This window comes from Vombatus ursinus, unplaced genomic scaffold, assembly GCF_900497805.2.
Source record: "Vombatus ursinus unplaced genomic scaffold, bare-nosed wombat genome assembly UNPS02014772.1, whole genome shotgun sequence".
Classification (NCBI taxonomy): Eukaryota; Metazoa; Chordata; class Mammalia; order Diprotodontia; family Vombatidae; genus Vombatus; species Vombatus ursinus.
In genome coordinates this window covers 5,566,808-5,578,202 of record NW_020954550.1, presented here as the reverse complement: position 1 = coordinate 5,578,202, position 11,395 = coordinate 5,566,808, and positions in this window count along the sequence as shown.

Sequence of the window (11,395 nt, the reverse complement as noted above, 5' to 3'; positions counted from 1 at the left end):
GTGTGTGTGTGTGTGTGTGTGTGTGTGTGTGTGTGTGTGTGTTTAAAGCAGATTTTAAAATGCCTTGATATGGGTGGTGGGGTCTGCATCACAAAAGAACTGAGGATAACACTTATGCCACTAAACTAATGAAGAACTAGTAGATGCCCTACCCCTCCCTGTTAAGGAAGACACCACAATGCGTTTGAAGACCAGCTGATGGTAGTCAGTCAGTTAGCATTTCTTAGGCACCTATTATTTGCCAGGCACTGTGCTAGATGCTGAGAATACAAAGAATGGCAAATAGTAATTCTTCCTTTCAAAGAGCTCACAGTCTCATCTGAGAGACAACACGCAAAGAAGACAAATGCAAAATAGATTGGGGTAATCTCAGAGGGAAGGAACTAAAAAGTGACGACTGCGAAAGGCTTCTCAAAGGAAGTGAGATTTTGGCTGAGTCCTAGCTAGGGCAGCTAGGTAGTGCCAATGAAGAGGGAAAGCATTCCAGGTACGGTAGGGTTGGGTAAAGACAGCTAGGGTCAGTCAAGGAACAAATAAGAGGCACATGTCACTGGATCACAGAGTACATGGAGGGAGAAAGGTGTAAGAAGGCCGGAAGGGTAAAAAAGGGCCGGGCTATGAAGGGCTTTGGAAGCTAAATGTGAAATTTTCAGTTGATCCTGGAGGTAATAGGGAGCCATGACGTTTATTGAATGGGGAGTGAAGTGAGCAGACCTGTGCTTAATTTGACAGCAAAGTGGCAGATGTACTGTGCCATGGGGAGAGAGTGGAGGCAGGGAGCTCAACCAGGAGGCTATTACATGAATCCAGGGTTGAGGTGATAAAGGCTTTTACCGGGATGATGGCAGTATCGGGAGAAGGGAGTGTCACTCTAAGAGATACTATCAAAGTAGAAGTGAAACACCAGAAAACAGTGGAAATAGATGCCCTGAAGAGAAGAGACATACACATTACCCTGCTCACCTCAGTGGTTTTTTGAATCTTTCACCCTTCTTCAAACCTCCCATGCCCCCTCCTCCCTTTACCCTCTCAGCTGAGGACCTTGCCTCCTATTTCACTGAAAAAAAAAAATTGAGGTCATTAAAAGAGAGCTCCCTCTTCTTCCCTTCTCATATCAGTCAGAGGTCTTCCACTGTCTCCTCCTGCGCCTGACCTTGCAACCATTGCTTTCTTTCTCATACTTGTTAGCGCCACAAATGATCATTATAGATCACTTAGATATCTTCTTTAAGGCCATCCACCAAGAGCTTCTTCTCATCCCCTCCTCATCCCACACCACGGAGATACATTCTGTCACCTGCATCTTCACTCATATCTCTCTATATCCCCACCTTTCTCCATGTCCTAAAACCTCATTGAATCTAAAAAGCTGGATCTCCAGATCAAGACACTGGTAAATTTAAGCACTTGTGTTTAATCTCAGGAATGAACTTTAGATAAAGATTGTCGTTTCAATAGGAGGAACATTTATGAAGCACCTACTGTGTGGTAAACACTAAGGCTACCAAGATAAAACACAACAAAAAACCAGCCTGTGCCCTAAACGAGCTTATGTTCCTATTAATTTATGTCTTTTGGACAATCATGTCATTTAGAGATGTGAAAATAATAGTCTCATTTCTGTTCACCTATGTGATAAAAGCAGAATGAGTCCTACTATGCACCTCACTAGAAATTTGGGTTAGGGGTTAAAAAGTGGACAAACTAGATTGAAAATGAATGAACCTACTTTTTTCTGAAAGTAGAGTTCTGAACTCATTGTGCTCATCAAAAAAACAAGCAAATAAGAAGATGCTTCCCTCCATTAACAATATCCTTTGAGTTATACAGACATGGGCCAGACTTCTCAAGAACTTTTTACTCTGCTCTTTCCCTTAATGGTGGTGCAGTGGATGGAGTGCTGAGCCTGGAGTCAGGAAGACTCATTTTCTTGAGTTCATATCTGGCCTTAGACACTTACTAGTTGTGTGACCTTGGGGAAATCACTTAACCCTGTTTGCCTCGGTTTCTTCATCTGTCAAATGAGCTTGAGAAGGAGATGACAAACCACTCCAATCTGCCAAGGAAACCCAAAATGAGGTCACGAAGAATTTGACACAACTGAACAACAGCAAACAACAGATCACATGGGCACGTTTCTTTAAAATGTTGAAGTTTAAATAGCAGAACATGGTCTACTATATGCTGATTACAATTAAAGATTTTATATGAATACATATCCATTTATAAAGATTAGAAACAATTTACAATTTAAGTGAGAAACATTAAAATAATAAAGATTAGAGAATAATCTTGAGAAGCATAAATAATTTGGAATTTAGTGCCAATAGTTGAACAAACAGCATTGTTGTCGTTGTTGTTTGTCCTTCTTTAGGACAAAAGAGGAAGAGAGGTCTTTGTGGTGTAGTAGGAAAAGTTCTTGGCGCTGGACTCAGAGGACCTACACCCACGTCCTGTCTCTGATGGCTTTCTACCTTATGTGACCTCAGGCTAGTCACTTGGCTCGTTTGGAGTTTCTGTTTCCTCCTTGGTATGATGGTGGGTTTGGATTAAGTGGGCTCTGAAGTCCTTTTCGGATCTAGGTCTCTGATCCTTTGATCTAGAAGTCATTCAGAAACCCTAGAGGGGGGCAGCTAGGTGGCGCAGTCGATAGAGCTCTGGTTTTGGAGTCAGGAGGACCTGAGTGTTTAAATCCGACCTCAGACCAAACACTTGACACTTACTAGCTGTGTGACCCTGGGCAAGTCACTTAAGCCCAATTGCCTAAAAAAAATAAATAAATAAAATAAACCCCAGAGGGCTCTAGAACAAGAGTCCTGAGATGGGCAAGGAACAGCCCCTCACTCAATAAACTCCAGTTGTTCCCTATTACCCCTGGGATCAAATATAAAATTCTCTGCGTGGCTTTCCCTTTCCAGTCTTCTTAGACCTCACTCACTCCCGTGTACTTTGTGATCCAGTGACGCTGGCCCACTTTCTGTTGCTCCAACAAGATATTCCATCTCCTGACCCCAGACCTCGTCACTGACTACTTCTCTTGGATGGAATGTCTCCCTCCTCATTTCTGCCTCCTGCCTTGTCTGGATTCTTTCAAGTCTCAGCAAAAATCCCTCCTCCAATGGACGCTTTTCCCAATCTCCCTGAATTCTAGTGGCTTCTGTCTGTTCACTATTTCCAAGTTACCCTCTACATAGTTTATTTGTACATGGTTGATTGCATGTTGTCTTCCTAGATTGAGAACAGACTGGTTTTTTTTTTTTTTGCTTTTTTTTGAGGGGGTGGGTATCCCTAGGGCTTAGCACACTGTAGGCACATAGTAGGCACTTAAATGCTTGTTTACTGACTATGTGGATGATCCTGAACATAAATGTGTAAGATCTTAGAACTGGAAGTAACCTTAGTCATTCAAGCCTACCTCCTCACTGCCTCCTCACATATCAGGAAACTGAATCTTATTAAAAACCATTAGGGCCCCCCTTTTCTCCCCTTTTGTTTTCTTCCTCAAAAAACCCACACATTTCTTGCAATAGCCTTCTGGTTGGTCTCCCTGCCTTAAGTCTTCCCCTACTCCTGTCCATCCTCCACTCAGCTGCCAAAGTGATCCTCCTAAAATACAGGCCTGACCGTCTTACCCCACTACTCAAAAAACTCCAGTGGTTCCCTGTTGCCACCAGGATCAAATATAAAGCCCTTCATTACCCGGCTCCTTTCCTTTCTTCCCCGCCCGTGTCCTATGACCCATTTACATTGGCCTCATTGCTGTTCCTTCCTGACCTCGCTACATCTCCTGACTCTCTCTGGCTGACCCTGATGCCTGGGATGCCTTCTTCCTCACCTTTGTCTTCTGACTTCCTTGGAGACGGTGCTCAAATCCCATCTTCTGCTGGAGGTCTTCTCCCCTTCCTACCCACTCCCAGTCCCTTCCTTCAGAAATTTCCTTCCATTTACACTGTATATGTCTTGTATGTACATAGTCATTTAAATGTTTTCTGTCCTGTTAGACATTAACTTTATATACATATATAACATAACATCATATAACATTAGCCCCTTAAAGGCAGGCACCATGTTTTTGCCTTTCTCGATATCCCCAGACTTTAGATGTCTGATACGTGGTGAGCATTTAATAAGTGCTTGTTGACTGGCATACATTTGACAGAGGTGGATAATGAATGGGGACAGGTATTCCTCAGGAAGGGGTGGGGTGTGAAGGAGAGCTTTGCTTTGGGTGGAGCCCTTAAAGAAACTTGATTCCTGAGAGCCTCTGCCCCATTCAGGCTAATCCCTCCTCCCTGGCTCTATGGGAGGCCCCTTTATTATAGCCTCCCAGCCAGTTATCTCACTCCTAATATCAGGTAATTTGTACTAAGGTAGAAAATGTGTCTGTTAGGCATCCCAAGGGGTGAGTAGGATTCAGAGAGGCTCAGGAGATCATCCATTAGTTGGGGAGGCAGGATACGTTCCTAAGAAAATAATAAAGGAAAGTATATGATAGGACGATAATTAGCACTTCAGGCTAATGTGATCAGCGAGCACTAAGATTGCCAGGAAAGGTTGTATGGAATGTGAAAGAGGAAATACATGACTGAGGAAACAAAGGTTTGATCTTTTGAGCCTATCGATTTATTCAGCAATGCATTGCAATTGCCCAACAAACCAGGACCAGATCTCCTCAGCATAGGCGTGGACCCCAATGCGGAGGAAGACAGACTTTTATACATTAAAAACTTTTAGTCAAAAAAGACCAATTAATTAAAAGGAAACAATGCAATATCAGGTAATCTGATTTCTAACTGGATGAAAGATTAAGGAATTTCCAAGTAGGGAAGGGAGAGAGTGAATAGGTAAAATTTCCTGAATTCAGAAAAAGAGGTGTCCCAAGCCCCTAAGTATCCATAAACAACCAATGGAAACAATAACTCATTGATCAGTATGGGGCCACTTTTCAGAGAAGACATAGGGGTTGCTTGAGATGTCCAATTGTGAAAAAACTTGTAGCAGTCTTTGGATCTGACTGTGTTTCTGGTCAGCATAACCTAGGTCCTTGGTTGAGGGTGTCTAAGCATTAGGTGGGGTGGTCCAGCTTCCCAGCCATGCAGGGCTAAGTTCAAATAACACAATAAGGTTTTCTCCCAGTTGCTGGAACTGAATAAAACTTTCTCATAAGAAAGAAGTTGGACTAGACCCATATTTGAATAGACAGGGTACTGAGCTAGCTGCAGAATTGAGTCACAAGATGGAGTCAGTGGTTCACTCAATTCCTACAATTAACCACTTGCTGTCTTAATCCCCTCAATTTGTTTAGTTGGAGGGTAGATGTGAGTCTTGAGGAGACCTCAAACAATGGATAACATTTGCACAGTTAGAAAAGAGAGTGGGTACTTGGAAGCAGGAATCAAAGTCTTCTACATTATCTCAAAACAAGCCATTTCCCCAGCGCAGGAATCATTTCTATAATATCCTAACACATGCTTGTATCCTCCTGGGGACAGGGAGCTCACTGCTTTATGGAGTTGTATATTCCATTTTGGGATAGCACTCATTATGTGAAAGTCCATTCTTTTAATGAGCTGAGATTGAGCATTTCTGTAGTGGTGCCCATTGGTCCTAGCTTTCCTTCTGGAGCAACAAAACATCTACTCTCTCCCCCACATAACTGCTGACTGCAGTGCTACCTCCCCCCCCCCCCCACTAGGTCCTTTCTCCAGTTAATCCTCCTAAATTCTTCCTGACTTCATGTGGGTTCCAGATGCTTCACTATCCTAATGACCTTCTTGTGGACACAGCCTAGTGTGTCAATGCTCCTCTTACAAGGTGGGGGGGGAGGGGGCCAGAGCAGAATCCTGGATGTTCAGAACCTTTTCATGGAATGACATGTAGATAAATCTGGCTGGAGGGGAGGGTTCATGTAGGGGAGTAATGGGAAACAGGGCTGGAGAGGAGGGATGGAATGAGATTTTGGAGATCTTTGAATGCCTAGTTAAAGATAAATCCCTTAATTTTCTAGAGAGGAGCTATTGAAGATGTCAGAACATATATGAAATTGTGTTTTAAGAAGATTAATATGAATGTATTTATACAATTGCTTTAGGATTAATTTTAACTCCTCTTTGGCATAATTTAGTCATTTGAGTATTTTAAAATGTCTACTATGTTCCAGGTGCTGTGCTAGGTGGTAGGGATATAAAAACCAAAATGAGACAGTCTCTATCCCCAAGGAGCCTACATTGTATAGTCACATAAAGAAATACAAATATATATATATATATACACACACAGGAAATTCAAAGCAAATTTAGGGTGGAGAGAGGCACTCACAGGAGATCAGGACAGGCCTCAGGTAGAAGCTTTGAACTGGGCTTTGAAAGAAGATAAGGACTCTTCAGAGGCAGAGGTGAGGAGGGATTTGATGGCCTGTTCAAAGGCATGGAGATGGGAGACCAGGCCTGATTGCAGGAGAGTGAGTGTATGAGTGAGTTTCATGAATTGGGACCATGAAAGTCTGTTCTGGGAGCAGCAAATTTAGAGAATTCACCCCAAATGTTCACAGAGATTATTTGTGCCCGACCTTGGTAGAGCATTCCAAGCTTGGGTGCACTGTAACCTGACTAACATAGTGATGTCATTTTGGTCCTCTTCAGAACAAAGGACAACAACCAACCAGCCTGTCATGGTGTGGGCTGGCTTTAAAAAATGAGATTAGTTTTTGTGTGAAATATAAAGCAAAAGCAAACCTTTGGCTCTCTCCCTTGTACTTCTCAGTGCATTCTTTTGTGCTGATTTTGCTGATGTAATGGAATCTTGACCTTCTTCAACGGGGAAGATTGATTTTCTTCCTGGCAGGAATCTTCAGACCCAGCACAGTTTAGATTGCTCTGTGTGTTGTCTCTCTGCAGAACAAAATGCTTAGGGAGCTTTGTGTTTGGAAATACTCCTCACACAAGATAGTAATAGGATTTTAGAGCTCAGAGGAATCCTAGAAGTCATCCAGTCTGACACTCCACCTTCTTCCACAGATGAAGAAACTGATACTTTGAGATAGGAAGTCATATGGGTGACAGAGCTGGAATTCAAATTCAAATCTCCTGACTTTAGAGTGCTTTTTCCATCATACCCAGCCATCTTTTGTTTTGTTTTGTTTTTGGAGGCAAGGGGGTAAGTGATTTGCCAGAGTCACACTCCTAGGAAGTGTCTGAGACTGGATTTGAACTCAGGTCCTCCTGACTCCAGGGCCGGTACACTATCCACTGGGCAACCTATACTCGTGCATCATTTCTCTTGCTTTCTTAGTTCCAGATGGCCTCAGTTGTTAGCAGACTGCTGACTAGAATGCTTATGAAAGGCGTAGTGGAGCCATAGTAGAGTTGTTTTGGACTCTCTGTAACCCCATCTGAGGTTTTCTTGGCAAAGCTACTAGAATGGTTTGCCATTTTCTTCTTCAGTTCATTTTACAGATGAGGAAACTGAGGCAAACCAGGGGAGAGTTAAGCCCAGGGTCACCCAGCTAGTAAGTGTCTGAGGCCAAATTGCACTCAGGAAGAGGAATTTTCCTGACTCCAGGCCCAGCACTCTGTCCCCTGCGTCACCTGGCTGCTCCAAGGGTTTTAAGGGCCACATTCAAATACTGAATCTGTCTCAGGTAGATGCATGAATCAGTGGGAAGGATTAAAAAAGCAGCTCCATGCAGATGGTATTTGAACTTTTCTGAAAAAAAGGGAAACTCATAGACCAGGCCTACCTCCTTGGTTAGTGTGAAGACATGCTACTTGAATTGACAATTATGAAACCAAACTTTGTCAAGTATTAGTCAAGCCCACAAGCATTTATTAAGTGCCTGTTGTGTGCCATACACTGTGCTAAGCACTAAGAATACAAAGGAAGGCAAAAAAACCAGTCCCTGCCCTCAAGGAGTTCACAGTCTAATGGGGGAGACAATAAGCAAATAAATATGTACAAATGAGCTATACCCAGGATAAAGTGGAGCTGAGCAATACAAGGAAGGCACTAATATTAACAGGGATTGGGGAAGGCTCATTGCACAAGGTAGGATTTTGGCTGAGCCTTGAAGGAAGCCAGGAGACAAGGATGGGCAGGGAGAGAGCAACAGGCTTGGGAGGTGTCAGTGACCATGGAGAGTAGGGAGGAGTGTCTTGTGTGAGGAACGTAGAGGACAGTGACATTGGATCATAGGGTACATGGAGAGAGGAAGGTAGCAAGGGGCCAGGTGATGGAGGGCTTTAAACTTCTAGATTTTCTCCTGGAGGTAATAGAGAGCCACCAAAGTTTATTGAATAGGGGTGTGGCATGGACAGACTTGAAGTTTAGGAACATCAGTTTGTCAGCTGAGGGGAAGATGGACTGGAATGGGGTGAGGTTTGAGGAAGGGGGACCAACTAGCCAGCTATTGCAATAAAAAGACAGGGAGCTGGATCAGAGCGGTGGAATTGTCAGGAGAGAAGGGACGTGTACACAAGAGACGTTACTAAGGTAGAATTGACAGAAAATTGGCAACTGATTGGATGTGGGCAGCTAGGTGGTGAAGTGGATGCTAGGCCTGGAGTCAGGAAGATATCTCTCTGAATTCAAATCCAGCCTCAGACACTTACTTGCTGTGTGACCCTGGGCAAGTCACTTAACTGCCTCAGTTTCCGCATCTGTCAAATGCGCTGTTGAAGGAAATGGCAAACCACTTCACGAGTTGGACACAATCGAACAACAACAAATCAACAGCATCAAAGGCTGCAGAGGTTGAGGAGAAGGAGGATTGAGAAAAGGCCGTGAGATTTAACACTTACGAAATCATTGGTGACTTTGAAGAAAGCTGTTTCAGTTTAATGATAATATTGGAAGTCAAGCATCAAAGAGTATAGAAGAGGATGAGAGAAAAGGAAGTGGAAGCATTGATTGTAGAGGACCTTCCAAAGAAATTCATTCACAAAAAGGAGAAGAGATACAGCTAGCAAAGAAGCACAGATCAAGTGCTGATTTTTGGAGGATGGGGGAAACATGGGCATCAGGCAGTAGAGAAGGAGCCGGTGTATGTAGAAAGAGGGAAGCTTAGTGAAAGAGAGGACATAATTGGCTTAAGAAGACAAGATGGAATGGGATCACTTGGATATGAAGAGAGGTTTGTCATGGCAAGAAGCTCTAGCTCTTCATGTGAGACAGGGATGAAGGAGGAAATAGTGTTGGAAGGCATCTGAGTGGTGGGGTGAAAAAAAGGTGAGAAGAGGAAGCTATTGGTGAATAGCCTCAATTAAAATAAGAAGTTAAAATAATCAGAAAATAATAAAAATAATCAGAAAATAAAATTATGTTAGGTCAGTCTGTAGCTCCCGGTAGTTGGTCCCTACAGGTATTTCTTTCCCTGACCCATCTTCCCCAATAGGTTCAGATGGTCCTTGAAGAAAATACCTAAGTGATCTGTAATGATCATTTATACAGCTGACTTATGTAGTCTTCTCACTTCCCCTTCCCTGCCATGTGAAAAATGGGGAAGATGTTTGTGCCCATTTACTTCACAGGATATTTTTGGACAGTCTTAAAAATACATGAAGAAAGATGAGATGATTCAATTCAATTCAGCATTTATTAAGTACCTACTTTTTGCAAGGTACTGGGGCTAGAACCATGAAATGACCAGTTCCTGGGAGAGGCCAGGGAGAGAGGAATGAGCAATTAAGGGAAGGATCTCTTCCTGTGGGCAATCAGAGAAGGCCTGAATCTCAGGGTAAGGTGACAGCTGAGTTGGGTTGAATCACAAAAAGAAGGAAAGGAATTCAGTTAGAAGAGATTTATGTTGTTCAGTCATTTTTCTGTCATGTCCTACTCTTTGTGACCCCATTTGGGGTTTTCTTCACAAAGATACTGGAGTAGTTTGCCATTTACTTCTCCAGCTCATTTTTTTTTTTGGCTAGGCAATGGGGTTAAGTGACTTGCCCAGGGTCACACAGCTAGTAAGTGTTTTGTGTCTGAGGCCAGATTTGAACTCAGGTCCTCCTGAATCCAGGGCCAGAGCTCTATCCACTGTACCACCTAGCTGCCCCATCTAGCTCATTTTATGGATAAGGAAACTGAGGCAAACATAATCAAGTGCCTTGCCCAAGGTCACCCAGCTTGTAAATGTCTGAGGCCAGATTTGAACTTGGGAAGAAGAGTCTTTCCTGACGCTAGGCCCCACACACTATCCCCAGCAGAGATGCATAGGCAGTGTAAGTAGCAGACAGAGCACCCAGCACTGGGCTGTTCCTTCTTCCTTCAAGTATACTTTTTTTACACTCAGAGGATATCTTGGGAAGGGATAAGGAAAGGCAGTTTTGTTTGTTTTTAGGAGAAAGTGGGCCTGAATATGTCAATAGATAGATTGGAAGGATCTGGGAGATTCACAGACAGACAGATTGACTAAAAGTAAGAGAACAGCATGGATGATAATGAAGCTAAGTAATTTCAAGGAAGAACAGTGACTAGGGGCACTGGTAGAAGGGTTAGCCTTGCAAGAAAGAGGCCACTTCATTGTTTGGGACTAAAGGTGAGGCTGAAGGGCATTGAGAGGGTCCAGGTGTGGAGGTGTGGAGGCAGAGATGAAGCAGCTTATACTAAATGGGCCCAGTCTTTTCAGCAAAGTAGGAGGCAAGATCATCTAAGAGAGAAGGGGATGGGGATGAATCTGGGGGCATGAGGAGATAGGTGTGGGACATCCTCAGGGTTACACAGTTGAGGTCAGGTAACATAAATGTTGCTGACAATTTGGTTTAATTGAATTCTTTGCAGAGAAGAGGATAGCTGGGGTTACCTAGAGTTACAGAATAAGAATAAAATATCAGAAGGTCAAATGGCTAAGGGAATAAGGAGTTGAAGAGAGAGAGGTGATGAACTCAAGGTGTAGAATAATCAATCCATCAATATTTAAGTGCTTACTCTATGCCAGGTATATCTTATGGCTAGTGATAAAAAAAAGAAGAAAGGAGTGAAAGAACATCAGTGAAATTTTAAAAAAATACATGAGAGAGAGAAAGAAGTTCAAAAAGGGTCACCCAGACAAGTAGGACAGTTTTGTTATTATTGTGTTAAATTTAAAATGGACTTAAAAAGACAAACTGTGGCTAACAGAGGTTCATTGTTTCCTGTACAAACATTTCGGTTCTTTGTATATTAAAATGTCCATATTTATGTTCAGAATTAAAAAAAATTCAGAACAGCAACCAAAGAATGGAGAAGAGGCTGTTGGTGAAAATGACCATGGAATCCTAACCCTGAAGGAATGACAGGCCAGAACAGAGGTGAGGAACATGGAGAACCAAGAGGGATTGAAGAATCAGCAGTCTTTTCCTATTCTTTGTGATGAAGGTGAAGACTAACTCCAGGATGAGGGGGAGAGATGTGCAATGGTTGTAAC